Source organism: Euprymna scolopes, chromosome 46 (genome assembly GCF_053919585.1).
Source record: "Euprymna scolopes isolate OS-2025 chromosome 46, ASM5391958v1, whole genome shotgun sequence".
NCBI lineage: Eukaryota > Metazoa > Mollusca > Cephalopoda > Sepiida > Sepiolidae > Euprymna > Euprymna scolopes.
The window spans coordinates 142,239,363-142,264,450 of NC_136527.1; the positions used below are offsets into that span (position 1 = coordinate 142,239,363).

At 34.6% G+C, this 25,088-nt stretch overlaps 1 protein-coding gene across 1 annotated transcript in view; it reads right to left on the bottom strand.

The window, feature by feature from the left end:
- The window catches only part of LOC145270218 (uncharacterized), a 115,754-nt gene extending 107,829 nt beyond the window's left edge, over positions 1–7,925 (bottom strand). Inside the window, exon 1 of the mRNA XM_080125850.1 lies at positions 7,695–7,925. The gene's annotated coding sequence lies outside the window, so the exon portion shown is untranslated. The remainder of the gene's footprint in view (positions 1–7,694) is intronic.
- Positions 7,926–25,088: the final 17,163 nt, after the last annotated feature.

Genomic DNA, 25,088 nt, shown 5'->3' on the forward strand with positions numbered 1-25,088 from the left:
TGGAACACTGTTCCGTTGGTCTGCTTCCCAGTTGAATACAACATGGTAGCCTTCAAATGTAAATAAATTTTGTTAAACCATCTCTAAATAATCAAATTCTACCCAACTTACACATTAACGATTATTTCACAACCATCTTACATACATTAACTTTTATCCTCGAGTGGCCTTCAGGCCTTGCTAAGTGATGACTCTCAAATCTATCTATACTCCTATAAATTCGTTTTTCTGTTGTGTGTATTGATATTCATACTAAAAACCCTCTTTTCTATTTATTGTATTTATTTGCTTCCCCACCAAAGTAAATTAGGCACAAGGCCATTTTTAATGTGGGGTAAAAACCAACTCCCCTAAAAGTAGGCAAAACTCTGGTTACCAAAAATAATAATTGTCCCAATATAGAGGGTTTCCCATCTATTGACTGGTACGAATTATCTTAAGTGTAGCATCAGCAGAACAAATACTACACTTGATCCCAGCCTGAAGGCCAAGAACAACAGGGTGTTTATTTGCTCCCCCCCCCCCAAGCAAATTAGGCACAAGGCCGATTTTTAATGTGAGGAGTGAAGGGGAAATGGGGACCAACTCCCCGGGGAGTAGGGGAGCTGGATAGTGACAATTAGTATGAAGGGTTGCCCCTACATTGACCAAGGTCTTATATGTGGGGTTTACCCCAACATATGGTCTTTGCTTGCAGTATCTGCCGGAACAGACACTACACTTTGATCCTGGCCCGAAGGCTGAGAACAACAGAAAAAAGGCAAGTCTCTTTTCTAATTATTTAAAAAGAAAATACAATTTTCTTATATATGGCTTGTGGAATTTCATTCACTAGCAAAAGATCTAGCTAATTTGCATATTCTTTTAAACATTCATTTTAATTAATTTCCTATTAGTTGCTTCAGTTTTCTCATGGGATGATCATCTTTAGTTAACTATTTTGTGTAATTATATTCATGCAGATATTCTACATGATTTATACTTGAATAATATTTGCGTAAAAACTTTATAGTAAACACAAAATTGTTTCCATATATATTTATGTATACGTATATATTTTTGTTTAATCTATCTATATATATATATATATATATATATATATATATATATATATAAAAGGGAATGTGTCTGTATATCTGTCTGTTTGTGTGTCTGTCGGTGTACATTTCCCTATGATATAACTCTGTCAATTTTTAGTCTACAAACTCGAAATTTGATATACAGGGTACTGAGATTTGGGAAAATCTTTGTGATCGGTTTTCGGCCAGAAATTTGGCTGTTAAGGGGTCAAAGTTCAACGATTTGACCTTTGAGAACTCTACCAAACTCCTTTGACAATTTTGGGTCTAAACACTTGAAATTTTAGATATAGGTTCCTTGGACATGGATCTAACTTAATAACTTGATTTGAGCCCAAAACAATAAATGTTAAGGGGTCATAATAGGGGTCAAAGTTAAAAAAAATTGGGCGCTTTTTCAATATACACATCGAAACACCCAGGCAACGCCGGGCTGAAATAGTAATAAAAGAATAAAAGAAAAGAACATCAGTGCAAATTACCTTATAAGTAGTGGTGGGACGATTAATCGTAATCGTTAATCGTAAGAATCGTGTATTTTGGGAGGTATCGGAATCGGAATCGCATTGTTAAAAAATACCTTAATTTTCCAATTCCTTCATTACGATTCTTTTAGTCTGATGTTGAAAAAAAGAAAAAAATTTCCTGATATTTCTAACCGCAAGAGAGAAATGTAGCATGTAAAAAGAAACCAAAGAAATTCATTATTAACAGGGCAATGCTTAGTGCCCCTCCCTTACAAGGTTCATTCATTCAGATCTATTGTAATCAAAACTACAAAAGAGTTAACTTGAAAAGAAGTATGCAGGGCTCTACATTGCGAGTAAAAATAAAAAAACGCTTATCTTTTTGGTGATTGTTTTTTTTTTACTGACAAATCTTCTAATAGTGAATGACAATGCTTTTTCAACTTATATCTTCTTAAAATAAAACGAGCAAAGTCAAATTATTTTAACAGTAAAAGGTTTAATAGAACAATATACTTTTTTTTTCTTTTTTTAAAAGAAGGCTTTTGAAAGAAATATCTCTAAAATGAAATTGATCACGTATTATTTCGCAAAGTTTTGACAGTAGTCGGCTTCTTTTGAAGTTTCAAAAAAATCGACCCCATACCTATCTCTTCCAAACCTAAAGTTATTAAATAACCCCTTCGTTAATTTAAGGGTAATTAATTCAATTCAGTCAAGTTTGTTTGTTTTTTTTTAATTTCATTGAAATAAAATCCATTATTTTTTTTTTTTTTTCTCCTGAAAGATAAAACCCTGAATTTGATTATATTAAAAGCAGAATAATATAATCTTCTTTCTAGAATTTTAAATTGAAAATTAAAAGTGTTTTGCGCAATTTTTTGCTGAACGAAAAAGAAATTAATATATATATTTTTAAAAGGTTTTGTAATCAATTAATTTTTATGTCTAAATAATATTTACGATTAATTAAATAATTTCATTTTAAAAAGTATTTATAAATAGAATTTTACTTAAGACTTATAGTTTAGCAATATTGAACCGCATGAACCATGTGTGAATTGAACACAGTCAACCAAAAAACAATAATTCAAAAGAAAATGCATATGTAAACTTTTATACATTGGTTTCAAAAATTAAATTCTATAAGTTTTTTTTGTTAACTACCGGTTGGTACAATTTACCCGCCCCATCCCTTTATATTTTTTTCTTTTTGTCTTTTTTAGCGGATTATTTTCAATTAATTATCCAAATAAGTGACTAGCTTAAAAACAAAATTTAATAGTAAATTATTTGTTTACAGATAAACTGAATTTTCTAATATGGCCCAAAGTCCAAAAAAAGTCTTGCATGGAAACTTTTTGAAGTTGATGAAGATGATGAGTTGAAAGCCATTTGCAAAGCCTGTCAAATTAAAATATCGCAAGGAATAAAACCATCTAACATGACCACAACCAACATGTTAAAACATTTAACTATGAAGCATCCAAATAAATTGGAGGAGCAAAATAAAAAAGAAAAGGAACAAAAAATTACCAACTAGTCACTCAGAGCAGTTTTATTAGTGAGGGTCGAAATCGCAGGGTCTTTTTTTTTTTTTTGCCTACGTCACCATCTAGGTGTCACCAATTTTTTTTAACCCTCCTTAACTTCAAAGAGTAAATACAATATATACAACTAAAAAAATAATTTTTAAAAATGCTGATTCTATTCATGAAAAATTCTTTTGACTAGAAATTAAAACTTAGGTAAAGATAGCTGACTGACAGTAACAGGAGCACTGGTTAACTACTGAACCACGTGGAAAGGTGTGGAGGGGAGGAAAAAAAGGAAATTAAATGATGATAATAAATTATGATAACCGTCTTTGAAAGGCACTAAACTCCTAAAATTTACTTCTTTAAAATTTTAGGCGGCACTCCCCAGCGATTTTAAAGCACTCTCTCTCGCCCAAAAAAAAAAAAAAAAAGATTTAATTTTTAAGTTTGGGAAAGATATATTTATTATAACCGAATTCCTGTATGAAGACTGGATCTACTTTATTGAACGTTAATTTGTGAGATAAGTAATTTTTCAATGTTTAATATGTTTTTAAAGTTTCAATTATCAATTAAATTTTTTTAATTGCGTTTATTTTTCAATTTATTTTTAAAAAAAACAGGGTTTTAAATGTATTTTTCAAGGTAACAAGCTTCGAAAGAAGTCTAATAAAAAAAATCACTTAATTTTTAATTTCGACAACCCTGAGAATTTAATTATTAAAAAAATATTGAAATGTGACATTTTTTATTTAACATTTCTATTAGTTCAATTAATTTTCTTTCAATAATTCATTTCACTCAACAAACTTCACCATTTTTTTTTTTTTAATCTTTTTCTGTAATTTTGGTAATTATGTTTGCTCAATTTTATCTAGTATTTCATTTGTTTTTTATAGTGTTCCTTTGATATACCCTATTTCAAAATTAGTTTGGCTAAACTTATTCTTCACGTTAGAAACAATGTGTAAAAGCAATGAAAAAGTAAGAAAAAATAATAGGTGTTAATTACTCCTTGTGAATTATGGAGGTCTGAAGAACTGCCGTCACAAATACAACTATCAATAGCCAAACAAAAAATCGTTTTTGAAATTCCTTTAATTGTAACTTTTCGCTATACCTACCTTTTGGTATAAAACACAAAAACTTTTGATTAATGGTATTTCTCATATATGGTCGTTAACTTTGGAAAGGTTATTTTGTATCTACGGTGCCATGTCACGTGGTATATTGTTTTTTTTTTTTCATTACGCACGTTCATTTATAAATTATTAAATTAAATATTTATCTTTTTTATATTTAATTAGTATATATTTTCTTTCTCTTCTGCTATATTTTTTTTTATTTAATTCATTAAATCTGTTAATTATGAGGACCAAAATAATGAATTGTGTGTATTTATTCTCTAATTTTCTTGTTTCTGTTGTTATATAAATTCTATTTTATTTGTTTTTTCTCTGAAGGATAAATTCTATTTTCTTTGCGTTTTTTTTTCTGTATTCCAATTAAGTAAAATAAATTTTCTGTAAAATAAATTTTGTTAATTTTTCCGTTTAGTTTACTATATAATAATTTTATTTAAACCAAAACACGACGGTGTAGACATAAAATATCTCTTCCAAAGTTAGGGAACATATTTGGGAACTACCGACCATAAGTATAAAACTACCTGGTATATTTCAAAACAATAATTCCCTAGGAATCGGAATCGTACTTGGTATCGGAATCGTTAATCAATATTTTCCTGGAATCGGAATCGTATAAAAATTAGGAATCGTCCCAACACTACTTATAAGTCTTCCAAAATTTCTCTCATTCAAAAATGTAAACGTCACATCAGAGTCAGTTTTCTGTTCTTATATAACGCTTAACACTACTTGTTTTACAAAGTGAATAAACGTTTTAAAATAAGTAAAAGCACTAAAACCTTATTCATCAAAAAACAGAAAAGTAACTTTTCTTTCTTTTGATGAGATTTATTTGTTACAAGCATGCGAGGAGCACTCGTCAAACTAAAAAATTATACAAAATACTGTTAAAAACCCATCGAATATATGTCAACCGGTAAATGTGTAGTTTAGTGGCATAAATTATTTGACAAAGAAAAATTTATAAAAATTTTTTATTTGTATATAAAACATTATTAGACCCTAAGGCTGAAATAAAATCAGAGAAAAAAATTTATTTTTATTATTTTTTCATCATTTTTTGTTAGACAAAATGTGCGACAATCGAAGCCGCTGTATTGCTTTTTTTAAAATTTGACTTTTCTAAGATTTGACAGATTGGCCTTTTTAAGGCCAAATTGTGCCTTTTTTTACGCTTTTCATTACAAAAAATATCACGGCCAAAAACATAGCCCATGAAAGAACAAAAAAAAAGGCCACTTTGTCAAACCTTAGAAAGGCCAAATTTTAAAAACAATATGGTGGCCTCGATTGTCGTACATTTAGTCTAATGAAAATGTTGAAAAATTAATAAAAAATGAAGTTTTTTTCTAGTTTTTTTTTCAGCCTTGGAGTCTGACAATGTGTTTTATATAAAAATAATTTTTATAAATTTTTGTCTGTCAAATAATTTATGCCGCTAAACTACACATTTGCCTGTCAGCCTATGTTATAGTAACATATATAACATATATTGAGTGAGTTTGTATAAATTTTTAGTTTGAACTCATTTTCCCAAACTAAATATATTCAACTAAGAGTTCGCCTCCATTTGTCTTTTTCACATATACCAATAAACATTGTATGATTTTCGAACAAGTTAAACGTTTTAAAATGAGTAAAACCTCTAAAAACTTTTCCAGATAGGTAGAAGAGTAACTTATCTTGCCTTTGATAACATTTATTTGGGTCAATTTTTATGACCTGCCCCAACGTAGTATAAACACCCCAATCACCCCATGTTAAGAACGGCTTTTAGAATAAACACCCTCCTAACCTCCCCATGTTAAGAACGGCTTTTGAGGTTAGGGGGTTGTTTATTCTGAAAGCTGTTCTTAACATGGGGAGGTTGAGGTGTTTATAATACGCTGTCAGAAACCAATCTTAAGAATGCATGAAAAAAAATTGAATAATTCCACCTTCTATCTTTACAAGCTTATAACTCCTTGAAAAATGTAATTCAAACCCTAATTTTTTTTCAATTAAAGGAGCAAAGACCAAACTTTTAAAAAATAACAGGCTTAATAGCAAATTACGCAATATTTGTTTTTTTTAATCGGTTTTCTTTAAAAAAGATTTGAAGAAAATCAACGAAATTTTACTTCGCTTATAAAAAAATCCATTTAAATTCACAAAAAAATCACTTACCTATAAAAATGCTATTGAATGTTTAGTTTCATTCTTCATTGTTCAGAATTTATCCATATTTACATTTTAAATTCCATTTAGTTTTTAAATAAAAGAATTTTTTAAACGACTGTTTGAAAAAAGCACGATTACACAAGCATTTTTACGTCTTTATTGAAAACAGATGGACAGAAGGCAGTAAAAATCACGTTTGCGTTAGCCATCTAGTCTTGTGCCTGAAGAAATATGTGTTCCCATAGGTTAAAAATAGTCAAATTTTACTTATAAGATTTTGCCTTAAAAAAAAAACACTTGATGAATTTGTTTTTCTTTTCTCAAAGAAATACATAAATTTTTGATTTATTATATTTTCATTCTTCTTTATCGAGTGAATTTTTTTTAATATCTAAAAAAAGAAAACATTGAATGAAATAGAAAAAAATGTCGTCAGTATCCATTATTTTCTGGACAATATAAGCAGAACATAGGCTTCCAATTAAAAAAAAAATAAAAAAATCAACGTGTTTTTTTTTTTTTAATGGTTTTACACTTTGGACTTTACAGGTAAATTTCCAAAAAATACTTCTTTTTTTGTTTTGTTTTAATTTACAATATATTATTTATTGATCTTTTATCTTCAGTTTGTGATATATAAAACTTTGGTACGTAAATGAATTATTACAATGTTAATAGACATTTCAAAATGAGAGGGGGAATTAAAAAAAAACGTTTGTCTAAAATATTATATTTGGTTTATTGAAAAGAGCATAAAATTTCACATTGACCCTGAAAATATCGTAAAAATTTAACCAATAGAAAAGTTTTTATAGATTTCAAAACTTTAAAAATTGAAAAAAAAATTAACTCGTAAAATTCAATTGATTTCATTACGTAAAAAAAATGGCTGCATGAAGGCGCGCCAATATTTTGTAAACACTTTTTTTTATATATAAAAAATAATATTTTTATTATTTTTTTTAAAACACTTTAATAGTTTATTTTGGAAGTATATTCCATAAAGAAACTAAATAATCCACTTTTAAAAGAGAAATTACGAGTTTTTTTTTTTATATTTTATTCGTAGTTTTGTGTTAGGGGTGTCAAAAATTACCCCCAAATTCTGATAACGCTGGGGCACGGTGTAAAAATTGACCTTTATTTGTCATATATTTGGGGGGTTTTTACAACTTTTCCGAATCTATTATTCTACAATCTATAAACCCGAAAATGTGAAAAGGAATTCATTTTACGGCAGGGGAAAAAGCTCATTCAGGTTCACCAGTATTTTAAAACGAAAGGGATTCAAATGTTACTTACTTCATTTGGTATCCGATTTCGAATGGGTATTTGTTAAGTGAAAGACGGGTCAACAGGCAAATTGAAAATGGCGACCAGAAATCAAGTTCGCAGGAAATGAAAATGGTTAGAAAAGAAAATGGTTATGGTAGCGAAAGCAATGTTGTCTACCTAATTGCTATGTCGCAAATAGTTGAATAATAATTAAATAAAAAAAATGATTTCGGCCATGTTTGTTTTGTCACGTGACATGTGACGTAAACACAAGGGAAATAACCCACATGATTTCGGCCATTGCCAAGTTTTTGACAGTTTTCAAAAATGAATTACCTTCCTTGGTAATAATAATGAGCGAAAGGTGTTTTCCTTAAATAGGTTCTAATTCTCACTTTCATTTTTTAACGCCTTGATTAAACTGTACGCGTTTTATTTGGCTCTTATAGCAGCAAGGAAAATTTCACGTCACGGAACGAAGATGAAACATTCCAAAAATCACTTAATTTGATCAAGTATTTTTTTTTTTTAATTTATTCAAGAAAATAAAATTGTATGGTACTTACTTCGCGAGGAACGTGGACCCTACGTAATTTTTTTTTTATGGCTGCTCCCTGAAAGCTTATGCACGAAAGGTTTTCATTGGTTTATTTAATCACGGAAATTTTTATGAAGGAAAAAAAAAAATGGCCAAAAGCATTATTTGAATATGTATCGAAAAATAAATGTAACAAAAAATAAAAATATTTAATGGAGAAAATATAATAATAAAAAAATATATAATAATAAAAAAAAAAAAAATAAAATAAAATAAAAACACGAAATAAAAGTATGAATCAAATTCAATCAAAGAAATAAAAAAAAATAAATTTAAAAAATTAATACAGCCGCGGCTGCGGTAAAAAGATTTTTACCGCAGCCGCGGCTGTATTAATTTTACAAGATAGGGAGCAGCCATTAAAAAAAAACCCAAAAAACAAACAAAAAAAAAACATATTTATGCGGGGTCCACATTCCCCGTGGAGTACCAATTTTACAACTAAGTGAGTCGTAGTGTTTTCATCCGCCATGATTAAATTCGATGAAAGAAAAAAGGAGGAGACAACTCAAATCGAAGTTGATAGGTGAAAACTCAACCTTCTGTTCAATGCAGTTTAGTAGTAAAAGCATAAATTTTAATTTTCTTAGTATAAAAAAAAAATACTTGATCCAATTACTTAACTTTTGGAACATAACATCTTTGTTCGCACATCATACGGACTTTCCATTAATTTCTTTACTATTTTTCAGAAAAGCTGCAAAATTTCTATTTTTTCTCTTCCTGCTGAACAGTGTGCAAGCGAGACCACTGAATGGTTCAAAACTGCAATAGAAGCGCATGTTCCTATGCGGAAATTTTATAGCAAGCCCCACTCTCCCCAATGGTTTACTTCGACCTGCGCAACTGCCATTGCTCAAAGGCAGCATGCATACCGCAGATTTAACCAACATAAGTCCAGTTCAAACAGACAGAAGTACATAGAAGCTAAAAGTAACGTTAAGAAAGAAATAGCGACAGCTAAGAGAGAATTTATAGAAACCACTAAAAAATGCATCGAAGCACAAAAACTAGGAACTCGTGACTTCTGGAAAATCTACAACAGTGTAGTAAATGGGCAATCAACAATTCTCCCACTAACCAACAATCACGAGGTTGTTTGCTCAGCAACCGAAAAAGCTAACATGCTTGCCAGTCGATTTGCCTCAAACTCCACACTGGACTCTTCCAACTACTCCCTACCTGAATTTCCTATGCAGACAGACGCCACGCTAGACGATCTACAAATCACCCCAGCTCAAGTACATGCTATCATAAAAAATCTTGACAGTTCAAAAGCATGTGGACCTGATCTCATCCCAGCTGTGCTATTAAAAAAGTGCTCAGCCGAAGCAGCTCCAGTTCTCTCCAAACTCTACAACAAATGCCTTAATGAATCATGCTTTCCGGGCTGTTGGAAAACTGCTTCTGTTGTACCAGTATTCAAGAATTCTGGCGAAAGAACTGACCCATTAAATTATCGCCCCATTAGCCTCCTCCCACTTTTTGCCAAAATATTTGAGACCATAATAAACCATGCTCTAGTCCGTTACCTTACAGATGCTAAGCTTCTGACTTACAAAAAATATGGATTTAGACAAGCCCGTTCCACAGCAGACATTCTAACTGTAATCTCTGAACGTATATACCATTCACTGGACAAAGCGGGGGAGGGCAGAGCGGTAGCTCTAGATATATCTAAGGCTTTTGACAGGGTATGACATGAGGGTCTCCTCAGGAAGATTAGATCATACGGTATCACTGGTAGAATACTTAACATAATTAAATCCTTCTTAGATAAGAGAAAAATCCACAGGTTGTCCTCGATGGTCGTACATCTAAACAATATGATATAAATGCGGGAGTGCCCCAGGGGTCTATCCTTAGACCTCTACTGTTCCTGATATTCATAAATGACCTCCCCGACAAAGTTTCCTCTGAGATGGGTATATATGCTGATGACACCACACTCTATAACAGACAGGACAGGAAAACAAATGAACACATATCTAAAGAAATGGCAGAAACACTAGAAGATGACCTCCAATCTGTAGTGGAATGGGGACAAAAATGGATGGTCACGTTCAATGCCGCCAAGACTAAACTAATTTCATTCAATAATTACAAGAAACCTTTTCTACCACCTATAGCAATGGCCAACGACTCTTTATTTGAGAGTACGTCTTTCAAGCTCCTTGGCCTAACGTTCACAGGAAACATGAGTTGGAACAATTACATCGAGGGCATTGCCAGGGCCGCTGCAAGGAAGGTGGGCTCTCTCTACCGTGCTAGAAAACTACTAACTCTCGAAAGTATCCTGTACCTCTATAAGGCAACCATTCGCCCATGTATGGAGTATTGCTGTCATATTTGGGCTGGTGCATCAGCTACTAGTCTCTCGCTCCTTGACAAGGTTCAAAAGAGTCGCAAATCTGATAGGCCCTGAACTGGCATCTAAACTTCAACCTCTGTCCCATCGATGAAATGTTGCATCCCTCCCTCTGCCTGTTCTACAAGTATTTTAATGGTGAATGCTCTGACGAACTGCAAGCACTTGTGCTCCCACGACGTGAACACCTTTGACAGACCCGACAGGCTGCAAAATCCCACCCCCACACTGTAGAAGTCCCTAGATGTAAAAGATCTTTCTACTCCAGTAGTTTCTTCCCCAGAACCGCTAGACTTTGGAATTTCATTCCAGGTCCCTGCTTCCCCAACTGTACTGACATGCAGAATTTCAAGTGCAACGTGAACCAACATCGTGCTGCCCAAATCCCTACATAGTACCCCAGTAGTTGTTGCCCCTGTTAGTAGCCCCCTACACCAAAGTGGCAATGTGCCTTGTTTGGGGTGAAAATGTAATAAAAAAAATATGTAAAACAATAACATGTACTTTTTTCCCCTTGTCAATTCAGGGTCTTTCTAAAGTTAACAGTTTGGTTATAGTCAGCTAACGTATTTTTTAATTTTCTGCAGAGTGCTACTGGAAGCTGTGATAAGGCAGTTCCTTTGCTGTTATGTACTGCTAACCAGTCTTACCTGGTGGAAGCGCGTCCTCCTTCCTTGAAAAAAAGTCAAATATGGTTGTTGTTGTTGTTGTCGTTGTTGTTTTCATCAGAGGTAAGAAAAAAAAAAACATTCATTTAGCCGTTAAAGCTGTGGTAATGTTGATAAGCCTCCATGACTAAAAATACTTTGTCTCAAAGTTTTATTAAGTAGAAATTTATTTAAGAACAAAAACGAAAACTAAAGAAAATGAAATGAAACTTTATTAAGAAGTAGAAATTTATTGACGTTTCTGAATTTTTGAGATGAGGATTGGTTAATTATATTATTTGGATTCATTGGATTACTGTTCTCACGCATGTGACCCCCGTGAAATAAAGGGTTCCGCTCGAAATTCCGTCCAAATTTCGAGTTGGACAGAAACATTCCCGAGTTCAACAGGATACACCTGAAGAAGGTTGAAGGTTAAATCGACTGAAACGTTGTGAAAATGACACTCAAAATTAGAATAGTAGTTTGATGAATCTAAATAGTACGAATAGAAATTTATTTAAGGAACAAAAAGATGGAATCCTATCCTAAGGAAATTAAACGAAACTTCTTCCGTGTATTTATTATTTTTTGTATTAATTGCTGCAATACTTGGTTGCAATTACGTCACTTATCATCTTACAGAAAAAAAAACAAAATAAAAAGATAAAATAAACCCCAAAGCAAAAAAAAAGAAAACACCCCCAAAACAAATGATGGTTTTCGTTTCATTTCGATAATATAAAAAAACAAATAAAAAAGAGAAAAAAAAACAAAAAACAAATAGAACTATGTGAATTCAGTAATAGAAAGAACTGAGAAAAGATACGAAAAGTTATACGTATTTATTGCAAAAAAGACCATGAGAAATATTTAAAAAAGAGATAAAAACAGTAAAATAAAAGAAGAAACGAACGTGAAAAAGTGCAATAAGTAATGCGGCTGACCCATTTCCCATAGCAGTAGAGCAACGAAACTTGGCACAGTTATTAGTCTTTCTCTACAGAGGAACCGCCCAGAGTTATGTATTTCTCCCATTGTTTGATGCAGTTCTGGAAACCGTTTTTGTAGAACACCCCAGGTTGGTCCGTAACCTGTAGTCATTTGTTCTGTATTATCTTTCTTGTTTGCAGGGTTTCATTCTCTATTTGCATTTTGGGTGCGGAATGTGGTACTGGTGTTATTTATGTTTGAGGGTGTTGGCTTTCCGAGTGTACTGGATTGGGTAGGATAGGCAATTGTGGGGCATGGATACCTATTTTGTCATTTGGTAAGTCGTCTGGTAGGATGTCATCATGGGCCAGGTTGTGGGTACCTATGTTTATTTTGTAGAGATAATGGCAGTTTCGGCGTGTGGTTCTTCTGCTGCCATCGACCACTATGCGTTATTGTCTGTGAGGGAGGGTTTCAATAACTGTGCCTGTGTTGTCCCAGTGTAGGAGGTATGTGTCCATGTTGATTTTGAATCGACATGTGTTCCCCGATTCTTAGTGCATTGAGTTGTTGCCTGCTTTCAGTATGTTTGGTGCTGTGAATGAACCACTGATTGATGGCCCCCTTACATATATGAGCAATGGGCAAGTTCCAACGATTCACGGCAAAATTTTGTTGGTTTGGTAAGTGGTCATTCAGGGGATGAACGAATAGAAGTTCTGCAGGTGATGCACTTATGTCGGGTGGTGGTGTGTTACGACTTCATCTGTGTCCAGTGAACCATTGGGGGGTTGTTAATATCAGCATCATATGCTTGACAGCTGCCTCAACTGTCATTGCTTCGTGAGTAATTGGTCAGGTTCCTAATGGCACAATTTTAAGTTTTGTGCGAACTTTTTGAAGATTTGCAAACCTATACATTTTTGGAAATGTTTTTGTCTCAGGAATCAGAAAATAATGTTTGCATTTGCCCAGATGCGTATATGGCGGCCATATTGGATTTACAAAATGGCTGCCGTAAGATGTTTGTTTTGTAATATATCGGCTTCTAAATAAGCTGGAGCACTTATTTTAACTGTTAAACCTACATTTTCAGTGTCAAGGAAGTCAATGATCCAAGTCATCATTTCATCTTTTGTAACCCCTCCTCCTCCCATTGAAACATATAATAAAAAAAGTAAAAAACTTAACAACCCTGGCAGTTAGTCAGATACTAAATCAGAGTTATTTTTATTGAAATGCCTTTTAACTGTAAACTTTGAATGTTTGTGCAACCATCTTAAACATATGAGATATTTGATCATAATCTATGCATCATCATCATCATCATCATCATCATTATTTTCATACATCACAGCTTGGGAATCTTCAGCGTTTTCGCACTGGCTGCTACACTGACACATGTCAGTACAGGCTAAGTCTTTAGACTTGCAGGAACATCTGCCAGAAGAACAGTCAAATATACATTTGCATGTGACCATCTCAAGGATGGCCTTAGAGGCTGGGAGGACTTCTGTAGTCATTGGTTTCAGGATGCCATCCAGTTGTTTGAAGTACCCATTTTCCAGGGGATCCAATTGTGAAATCTGCAGAGCAATGATTGCTTGTGCCCATACCCTTGCTTGGACATGGACTCTTAAAATATGCCGCTTTAGAGCTCCAGGTGTTGAAGGGAGCTTTTCACTTTCTGCCCTATGTTTGCAGAACAGATGCCATCGCAGTTCAAGGATTGTTTTTATGTTGATCCCTTTTGGCGAGTAAACTGCGCATACAAATGACTCCAGTGTTGACAGCATTCCCTCTGTCACTTCTGCATCTGCTTTGGAGTAGATCTGCAGCCAGGTTGTCTTGCATATGCGGGAGAACCTCCCTGTGTTGAACGCTCTTTCTTTACGTAGAGCTCACCACAGTGGTTCAATTTGCATAACACCAGAGGCCATGAAAATGGACGTGTTTTTCGGCAATAGGTCATAATTTGGTGTGACTAGCACTAAAACGTCCGTATCTGGGGAAAAAATACTAGCTGTGCATCAAGTGGGTTTCGCTGTGAAGCCAGCACAGCCTGGTGGATCAGCAGCGTGTCTGCTTCCTCATGGTTATTTACTTCAAAGTCTTTGTTGCTTTTAGTGTATCCACAAGCAGATGTGATGATCAGCTTGGATGATCCCCTGTTTTACTTTAGAGTTTGGGCAGCAAGATAGTCAGATCAGCTTCATCTTGTCATGGGAGAGGAACCTCGTCATTGGGATGTGTTTGATGTTAGTGTCATCTCTGACTTGATACTGAACAGAAGCTTTTCCTTGTCTTCGTTTATCTCTCGTTGCACTTTTCAGAGAATCTGCTCAGTATGTGTCAAAACCGAGGACGATTTCATCATAATCTTGTGTTAGTTGCATCAGTCTGTCATTGAAGCAGCCACCCAGATTCTTGACTGTCACTAGAGTCGCTGGTTTCTTGCTCAGCTTCTGCACAAGCACCATGTCATCCACCAGTGCTATCTTCCGACTTGGCTGATCAGTAGATGTGGGCTCTGTAAATCCTGTATCCGTTGCATCTTGGTGGGTAGAACTTTCAGTTTGAGATGACTGGTCTTCATGGGTCATGTCTTCTCTTGTCAGCTTCTCAAATAGATGGATTAACTTGGACTTGTCGTGGCATGGTAGCATTGTTCCGTCAGGAGCAAAGAGTGCTCTTGGTGTCAGAGTGAATTCCTGGTTTCCTATGGCGTCTTTCTGGTTGATGTCTTGGCTTCACCTGGCAAGTACCATTAGCTTTGCAAACAGGTCCTTGGTCTCCTTCAGATCCACAGTATTGTCTCTGAGTTTCACTGTAATCTTCTTGTTCCCAGAAAGGAACATCTTGTTTTTCTTTCTTCACAGGCTGACATCTCTATTGATCCACTCTGACACGTAATCCTTATACAACTTCTGTCCAGTGACATCAACATTCAAGATCTGTGGTACATACTCATCTGGGGTGTAGGCATCACATTGTACAACTTTTCCCCTTTAGTGGTAAAGGGGTTTCCATAGCTGAGTTATGGCTTCCTTGATCTTGTCGACTCTACCATGTGCCCTCTTGACTGCACTTGCTCATGATGCTCTGTGATTCTCTCAGTTTCCATGTTAAACTGACTATTGAACTCTTTTCACAGATGTGAAAGTTCTGGTGTGGCTATAAAAAATCTCTGTCTGGCATTGGCATTTTTGGAGATGCCTATGATGCCAGAGCTCGTCTTCATCAGCTTGTTCAGGTGTTCACATGCATGATCTTCCCCAACAGACACAAAGGGAATGATAGTTTGCGTGACTGATATATTTTCTGCTTGTAATTCCTCCCATGTCTGAGGGTGATTGGTCCTCCAGTCCTGCATATCTGCGATGTATCTTGGCCAGAGTCGCTTATATTTGATGCAGTCCATGGCAAAGAACAGCTTCCTCAGTGCTTCTCCAGCTTGCAGATAGAGTTCCAGGTCAGCATTCCGAGTTGCTGCTACAAAGAACAATTGCTTCCACCCAATCTAGGTACCTCATCATGGCTTTGAACATTGCATTCTAGGATTCTTGTTCTTTCTATTTTTGAAATCCTGTGATGACCTCAGCAGTGGTCAAGGCTTCCTGAAGGGTGCTGTTTGCTTGCTTCATGGATTCAGCCTTTGTGTCTTTATCCTCAGAGCAGGCAGCTTCTACTTCTTCTGTTGCCATCAGGCACACATCTTTTAGTTGTGAGTTGTTCTTGAAGAACACCTCCAGAGCTATTTCATAGAGTGCTATATATGAGTAGATATGGGCATGAAGAGCTCGCTTGTAATGTGTGCATTTCAGGATTTGCCTTGTCGTGGCAGGACCATACACACCTGCTTCCACTCAGGCATCATCTATGCCTAAGTTCTCCATGGAGGCACCAAGCGCTCTGAGGGCAGCCATTATGACATGCAGTTCACCCAGACTGGGAATAACCACTTGTTTCAAGTCAAATGTGGCATCAAGGAGCTGCACCACCTTCTCATATAGAGTCATGTCAATGGTAATGGACTTCCCCAACTGCCAACTTCCTCAGCTGATTTGCTTGTACGATCACAGCAGAGTTGATCACTCATGTGCCACCTCAGCGAGTAGTGGCAAGGCTCCAACCTGTGTCAAGGGAAGACTTTCAGACAGCAATAAGTTGTATCCTGCCCAGCCTGGAATCTTGCTGGAGATTTCTCGTGGTTTCATTCTGGATAAAGCAGATGCAACAAATCATCCAAGCTGTGTCAGCTGGTAAGATTCTTAGATCTCCCTGGCCGATGGCAAACTGTTCTGACCTTTGGTAGCCTGTGGTTTTGGCTTGTTACAGTGAAGTATGTCTACATGCTAGGGTGTGACTGATATACACTTTGCATCACCTATGATCAAAGGTTCTGCAACAGGTTCTTTAGAAGGATCAACTTTCTGGTACATTGGTTCCGTGGGTGGTTCTCTTCCCATCAGGAGTGTCTTCTGCAAAATCTGTGTTATGTACTGCGAAAAACACAAAGGTCCCCTTCTTCAGGAATGGTGGTACATAGAGGCATTGGTATGCTCTGGTGTTTTCTATAACAACATTTGCCAGAGCAGTTTCCATGAGAAGGACACAGCGATATGAAATAGCATAGCTATGAACATTGAGAAGATTCAATAGCTTGCATGTGTCATGGTGGACAGTCAGTGCCAGTACCAGAACCTGAGGGTTCCCTCGTGCATGAGGTGACTTGAATGCTGATTCATTGCTTGGCTTGTACCTTACATGTTTACTGGATTTGAACTCATACATGATATTCTGGCTCACCATCAGTGTTCCTCAGTCAACATCTTTGGTTCTCTTTACAGTTTCCAGTTCTTCAGCAAGCCCAACCATTATCCAATGGATTAAGGTGTATAATTCAGCTGGAACATCGTCATTGTCACTAGATACCTGCATGACATTTCTTTCTTGGACTCTTTGAAGGTTGCAATGCTTTTCCTTATCACCTTTGCTGCTTTGTAGATTGTCTTCATGCTGTTCTCCTCTTCCTTACCAGTTGTCATTAAGGTATTAACCATGTCCTCTTCACATGCATCTCGGGAGTAGAGTACAGTTGGTTTCCTTATGTTTGGTCAAACAAACTTCAGGTGCAGCAAATAAGTAAGGATCCTTTCTTTCAGCCATTTTCTACTGAATACAAATACGTGACTTTCAAAAACTTCTGAACCAAGCATATTAACATAAGTCGTTTGAATATCATCCCAAGGTATGTTTTTTGTTTCTACATCAATAAGATTTATCAGCTCAAACAGACTTGTCTTTTATAAAAAAGTTTCTTCACCAGTTTTGCTAGTGTTAGTATCTCGAAGAGCATCAAACAGACTTTTGGTCCAAAACGCTTTGTGGTATAGGACATCAGTACGCATCTGGGCAAATGCAAACATTGGTTTTCTGATTCCTGAGACAAAAACCTTTCCAAAAATATATAGGTTTGCAAATCTCTAAAATGTTCCCACAGAATTACATTAGGAACCTGACTAAATGGGCTGATGACACTTTTAACAAAGAAGTCACCACTTATCAAGGCCCAGATGCCGCTCGAGGATAAGGGTTAATAAGTAGTCAATGGGAACATGTAGTAATCGTTAGAAGTGTAAATTTGGTAAATCGGATTACTTAAGGGGAACGGCTGCTTAGCTGATAAAATATCTGCGGTCGAATCCTTTGCTTTCCACAATGTCACAATGTCGCAATGTCACAATGTCGCAATGTCGCAATGTCACAATGTCACAATGTCGCAATGTCGCAATGTCACAATGTCGCAATGTCGCAATGTCACAATGTCGCAATGTCGCAATGTCGTACTCGTCCTCATTCTCTTAGACTGACTTTGATTTCAAGTTTTAATCGACCCCAAGCATCCTCGCCCGATTACCAGATTACCATATCAAATGTAGTGGACAATGTGAGGCCGCCATGGGACTGGGAAAAACAAATGATCTACATCGCAATCCTGGCCATGGCAAGAATGGTGATTTGGCCAGGTGCGGGGGGGGGGGTGCTTTTTCTGATCAAGATCTGATCACTTTCTTTAAACACCAACTACGGGTGAAGATCAGATACGACAGAAGAAGGCTGCATTGTGTGGCTTTTGAAAGAAGATGGATACAGGTAGCAAGACTGTGTGTACGAAGAGACGTCAAATTTGAATATGTGTTCTCCACCTAGGTGTGAAGCGCACGGTTCCGTTCAAGTTTACTTTTTCTAGCCCCTCAACCAGCTAAATAAATCTTTTTACCCTTATTAGAAAGCTTCCAAGACTCCCAACCTCCAAAAAACACATTTTTTTGCGACCCCCCCCTCTCGAATTTCAACCCATCTTAGAGGAAATCAGACCTAACACTAAACCCCCAACTCACCACCAATTTTTTCTTTTTTACCCTGTCTAGGACACCCCACCCTCCATGTAGAAACTGCCCGTGAAACCCTGGTTCCTTTACAAACCAGAGTGAAACAGGTGGTCTAGTATTTCGAACGGGGTTGGAAGTATCTTACTAATGACATTTCTATTTTTATTTTTATTTTTCCCCACACCTTTGACACAAATGAAATTTTTATTATTATTGTGATCTATTTTGAATTTTTTTATAAATAAAAAATGTTTTAGAATTGGCTTTAAGAGAACGTTTTGTACTTTCACCTAACAAATTAATACACAAAAGGATGCTTATAAAGAAAGAATCGACAGATCGATTTTTTAAATCTGCGTTTCAAGCAAGTACACAATTGTCATGTCGAAAATAGTAATATATCCTAAAATTAAATTATGTTAAGTTGAAAAAAAAATCGTCCATCTATCTAACTTAACTACCGAACCACTGGTGTATCAGAAGCGGTCATTAAAAATGTGTGATAAGAAATTTAATAATTCAACTTACTATCTTTCAAAGCTTATAATTACTTGAAAAATGTAATTCAAACCCTAATTTTTTTTTCAATTAAAGGAGCGAAGACCAAATTTAAAGAAACAAACTAACAGGTTTAATAGCAAATTATGCAATATTTGTTTTTTAAGATCGATTTTCTTTAAAAAAGATTTAAAGAAAATCAACGAAATTTTATTTACTTACTTAAAAAATATATAAAAATTCGAAAAAATCACTTACCTATAAAAATACTATTCAATGAGTACTTCCATTCTTCATTGTTAAGAATTCATCTATATTTATAGTTTATATTCCATGTCCTTTTTAAATAAAATACTTTTTTAAGCAAGTATTTAAAAAAACGTGCGATCAGATGTTTTTCACAGTTGAAATAAAGGGAGACAAATATCTGCTTTTTTTCGCGTTGAATCTTCGGTGGTGCTAAGGCTTAATTGTGACGCTTAGCACTGCTAAGCGTCACAATTAATGTCTCTTTCTATTGCTGGCTGTAAACCAAAATTAGTATTTTGGGGCCACCGTAGGTGAAAACTGAACACATTCACTTAATAGTTTTCGCCGTTTACAAACAAACTCGCTCTGCCGATTTTTTTATTTTTATTCTCTTAATGAAATACATGAGTTTTTAAATAATATATTTTATTTCTACTTTATCGAGTGAATTTTTTTTAATATCTTTTAATATATTTTAATATTTAAAAGAAAATATTGAATGAAATAGAAGAAATTGTCGTCAGCATCCGATATTTACTTGACTATGTAAGCATCACATGGGGGGGGGTACTCACCCGCCCCCTCCACCCCACACACAAATACACATTTAAAAGGGTAATTATGATAAAAGATGTTGGCCGAGAGAAAAATCCTTTTAAATTTCAAACAGCGCCGAGATGGACCAACCAATCTCAACCCATACTTCTTTTTGAGTTGGCCTTGTGCCTAAATATTTTTTTAATTTTCCCTTTTTGTATTTCTTTTTTTGAGTGAATAAAAATCTAATATCTCAAAGTGTAGTACACTTCAAGTGTTTTGTTCTCAGCTAGTGGAGAAGAAATCCTTCACGACTAAGACAATTTTTAAATTTTTTTGTTCCTTTCTTCACATTAAAAAACGACCTTGGTGTCTAAATCTGCCCTCGTGGGGAATAGGAATAATTACCTCCCTTTTGCTACAGTTAGAACTCTCTGGTTTTTTTTTTTTTTTTGTGTGTGTGTGTGTGTGTGTGTGTGTGTGTGTGTGTGTGTGTGTTGGTTTTGTACCTATTTACAATGCCTCCCCATGGTCGTTTTTTAACGTGGAGAAAAGGTACAAAAATAAAAATCGTTTCAGTCGTGAAGGATTTCTCCTCCACTGAAAGAGAACGAGATATGGAACCGCCACATCTAAAGAACAGATATTACCCTTTGATCTTGGCCAAACGGCCAAGCTAAACGCAATTTTCGCTAATTGTCTTCGAAGATTACTTTCATTAATAATTAATTTCTAACTTATCGTCTTTCGTAGTTTTTACCATTGGTTTCCGTCGGAATTCAATATTTCAACTTTCGAGTTTCGCAAGGGTCTTACTAAAAATGTACGTCTACTTTATGTCCGTCTAATTGCTGCTGCTCCTGATGATTATCAAGCAACTTCTTTAAAGCCACTTCCGGTTTTTGACAGTGGAAATTATCGTGTGCTATTTAAAACATATATATATATATTATCTTTGTTAAAGAAAATAATATAATGTTCGGACAAGTGATCTTTTCCTAAGAATTTGTAAAATACAATAACAGATCTGCATAAAATAAAATTAGAATTATATTTAGTAATTTACACTAGTTTTTGGGATTCAAAAACAAGAAAAGAATCGAGTTTTCGACCATTCGCAGCTGTTTGTTTTGTTTTTGCGTTAAACATTTTTGTAAAAAAAATCTTTTTTTTTTTATTTTTTTATTTTCAGAATTAGAGAAATATTTAAAAAAAAAAAAAAATAATAATAATAATAAAATATGAGTCAAAAGTACACTCTGGCCTACAAAAATGCCCGGACGGTCCCATCGACATTTCCAAGTACGGGCGCCTCGGGCGACTAGCAGCAGCAGAGCAGCAGTATCTAATGCCTTTCGAAGTATTCTAAAACATAGGAAAAGAAAAAAAAAAGCGTAACAGAAGATTAGGTGACTACTGACTCGGTGTGAGCAAATAAAACGCTATTGTTCCAGTTGTTTTTTTTTGTTTGTTTTTCTTTTTCACTGTTTTGTGTTCGTTTTTAGTATTATATTATAATACTTATAAAAATATATCACTTTATGAAATATTTATTTATATTTGGCAATGTTTACTTGAAATGTCCACAAGATAGCGGCTGTGAACGAATGTAAAAAATGAAAATGGAACGGAACGCACATTTAAGCGAAACGAGATTATCGCGTCAATAATAATGATAATAATAATAATAATAATAATAATAATAATAATAATAATAATAATAATAATAATAAGCGTGTATTAATTTTTAACTAATCAATACTTGTTATGAATATGTTAAAAAAAAAAACACAGTAGTGCTAGTGCTTACTTTTGTTTTTTTTTTGTTTTTTTGTTTTTTTTGGTAAATAAAATTTGTTTTCTTAGGAGTTTTGGGGTCGCTGACAACGAGCCTGATATTCAACCCCGTGTAAATTTACCGTTTGCATGGTATTAACCCCTGAACGCTTGGACTACGCACGAGCGCGAAGTAGCATACACAAATTTACATTGGTCGTCGCTCGTCGACAAGTACTTTTCCTAATATTAATGCGTGCGTGTTGTTTACACTGGTCGCCGTGCGCACGCAAAAACAACACATGGCGACCAGTGAAAACAACACGCAATACACTGGATTAACGCATTAATATCAGGAAAAGTACTTGTCATCACTTTAAAGACAGGTGTGGAGGTTGACCTAATGTCAATTCGTTTATGCGCTCGCGCGTTGTCCCAGGGTTTAGGTGTTAATACCATGCAAACAGTACATTTGCGACGGGCTTGAATATCAGATTCGTTCTCAGCGACCCCAAAACCTCCTTAAAAAAACAATTGTTTTTAGTTGGGGCTATTATGGTATTAAACGACATATTTACCTTTTCTTTTGGTTGTTGTTTATTTTTTCGACTAGTCTAAGTTTCATGTAACAATTTAATAAAGAAAACATACAGAAAAAATGAAATAACATAGAAATATTTTTTTTTCATTTATTTTTTTTTAATTCAACTAGGCTGTACTTTCGCATGATGATTTAATAAACAACAAAAAAATACAATAAAAATTAGATTTCATGTTCAATCTCTGCATAATTACCGAAAGAAAACAATGAAATAAAAAAAGTAAAAACTTCTCTTATAGTCTTCTCAATTATTAAATCATTTCTCTCTGATAGGTTCATAAGAGTAGTAGTTGATGGGCAAAAATCAGAAGCTCACAGTATAAATGCTGGAGTCCCTCAGGGGCCCATCTTTGGCCCAAATGATCTTACAAATCACATCATAGACATTTATGCTGATGACACTACCAGCACATCTAATACAGTAAACGACCAAGTTCTCTCCGATTCTCTCTCCTCTGATCTTGATTACGTTGTACAATGGGGAAAGGAGTGACTGCTTACTTTAAATGCATCTAAAAGCAAGCGTCTATCTTTGCATCATCAACGTTCTGATCCCCATGTGGTATCAATTAAAATGAATGGCTCTCGTCTTGGGGAGGCCTCAAGTTTTGACAAACTTCTGGGCTTGATCTTTACTCCTGATCTTAAATGGAACTCGTACATCAAATCTGTTGCCAAGGTTGCTGAAAAAATGGTGGGATCCTTCTATCGATCCAGTAGATATCTCACTGCTGATGCAATTCTCTATCTATATAAGAGCCAGATACGTCCAAGGATGGAGTACTGTTACCACAGGAGCTGCTAGAAAGGACTTGTCCTGCCTTGATAGAGTTCAAAATAGACTTCGTGGCCTCGTGGGAGATGTCCTTTTCTCTTCACTGTAACCTCTATCACACAGAAGAGATGTTGCAAGTTTGTCTGCTGTATCGTTATTTTCATGGAAAGTGTTCGACTGAGCTTCAATCTATGCCCCCCCCCCTCGCCAAACTTTCATAAGAAACACTCGTCTAGTTGAAAACACTATCAATAATTCCCCACACTCTTTATTTGTGCCTAAACCTAAACGTAGATTCCATGAACAAAGCTTCTTTCTTAGAATCGCACACCTGTGGAATCGTCTTCCGTTTTCCTGCTTTCCAGTTGACTACAATATGGTTGTCTTCAAGTCCAACGTAAACAAGTTCTTGATGGGCCATTCCACTTGTTAACAAATTTACCGAATTTCCATAACTGACGATTACTATATTGTCCAATTAATTGCTGTACACTCTTAACCCTTATTCCTGGAGTGGTCTCTGGGCCTTGATAAGTAGTTATGCCTATGTAAAAAAAAAAAAAAAAAAAAAAAAACTCCTTTTGTTTTCGTTTTTTTTTTTTTTTTTTTTTTTTCCAAATAGAATTTTATCAGCAGTGGAGTCTTTTTTTTTTTTTTAAACATTTTTTTTTTTTTAAATGCTGTAAATCTGCATAAAATAAAAAATAGAATCAGTTTTTGTTTTTTTTAATTCTTATGCCTAAAACAATAAGCAATTGTTGCCGCGCCAGCATTCACCTGTAAGGACGCCCTAGGCGACTAACAGCTAGATAATCCCTTTTAATATTTTTTCTGAAACTTTTATCACAATATTATAATGTTGGATAATCGAAACTGTCCTTTAAAATTGAAGAAAACTATTTGTTTATTTTTACGCTAGTTTAATTTTTAATAGTAGATCCCCCACCTCCAAAAAAACAACAACAAACAAGCAGTGTTCATCAAGTTGCTTTATTCTACAAAATTCTCGGGCAGAAATATTGCGTTCAAATCTATACGTACATAGCAAGCAATCTATACGGACATAGCAAGCAATCTATACGTACATAGCTAGCAATCTATGTACGTATAGATTGCTTGCTATGTACGTATAGATTGCTTGCTATGTCCGTATAGATTGCTTGCTATGTACGTATAGATTTGAACGCAATATTTCTGCCCGAGAATTTTGTAGAATGAAGCAACTTGATGAACACTGCCTGTTTGTTTTTTTTTGTTTGTTTTTTTTTTTTTTGAGGTGGGGGATCTACTATTAAAAATTAAACTAGCGTAAAAATAAACAAATAGTTTTCTTCAAATTTAAGGGACAGTTTCGATTATCTAACATTATAATATTGTGATTAAAGTTTTAGAAAAATAATAAAAGGGATTATCTATTAGTCGCCTACAGGTGAATGCCGACTCGAAAGCGATTGCTTATTGTTTTGGGCATAAGAATTACAAAAAAAAAAAGAAAAGAAAAAGTGATTCTATTTTTATTTCATGCAGATTTCCAGTATTTAAAAACAAAATTGTTACAAAAAAAAATAAATAAAATAAAAAAACTCGATTGTTGATTAAGTTCTATTTCGAAAAAAAAAAAAAGAAATTTTTACTTTTTTTACTTTATTGTTTTCTTTTGGTAATTATGCAGAGATGGAACATGAAATTTCATTTTTACGGTATTTTTTTGTTGATTAAATATTTATGCGAAACTAGTTTAGTTGAATTTTCCAAAGCAAAAAAAAAAAAAAAAAAAAAACATTTTTTAGTTATTTCATTTCATTTTTTCGGTATGTTTTCTTTATTAAATTGTTACGTAAAACTTAGACTAGTCGAAAAAAAAAACAACAACCAAAAGAAAATGTAAATATGTCGTTTAATACCATATAGCCCCAACCAAAAACAATTGTTTTTTAAGGAGGTTTTGGGGTCGCTGACAACGAATCTGATATTCAAGCCCGTCGCAAAATTACTGTTTGCATGAATGCATGGTATTAACACCTAAACCCTGGTACAACGCTCG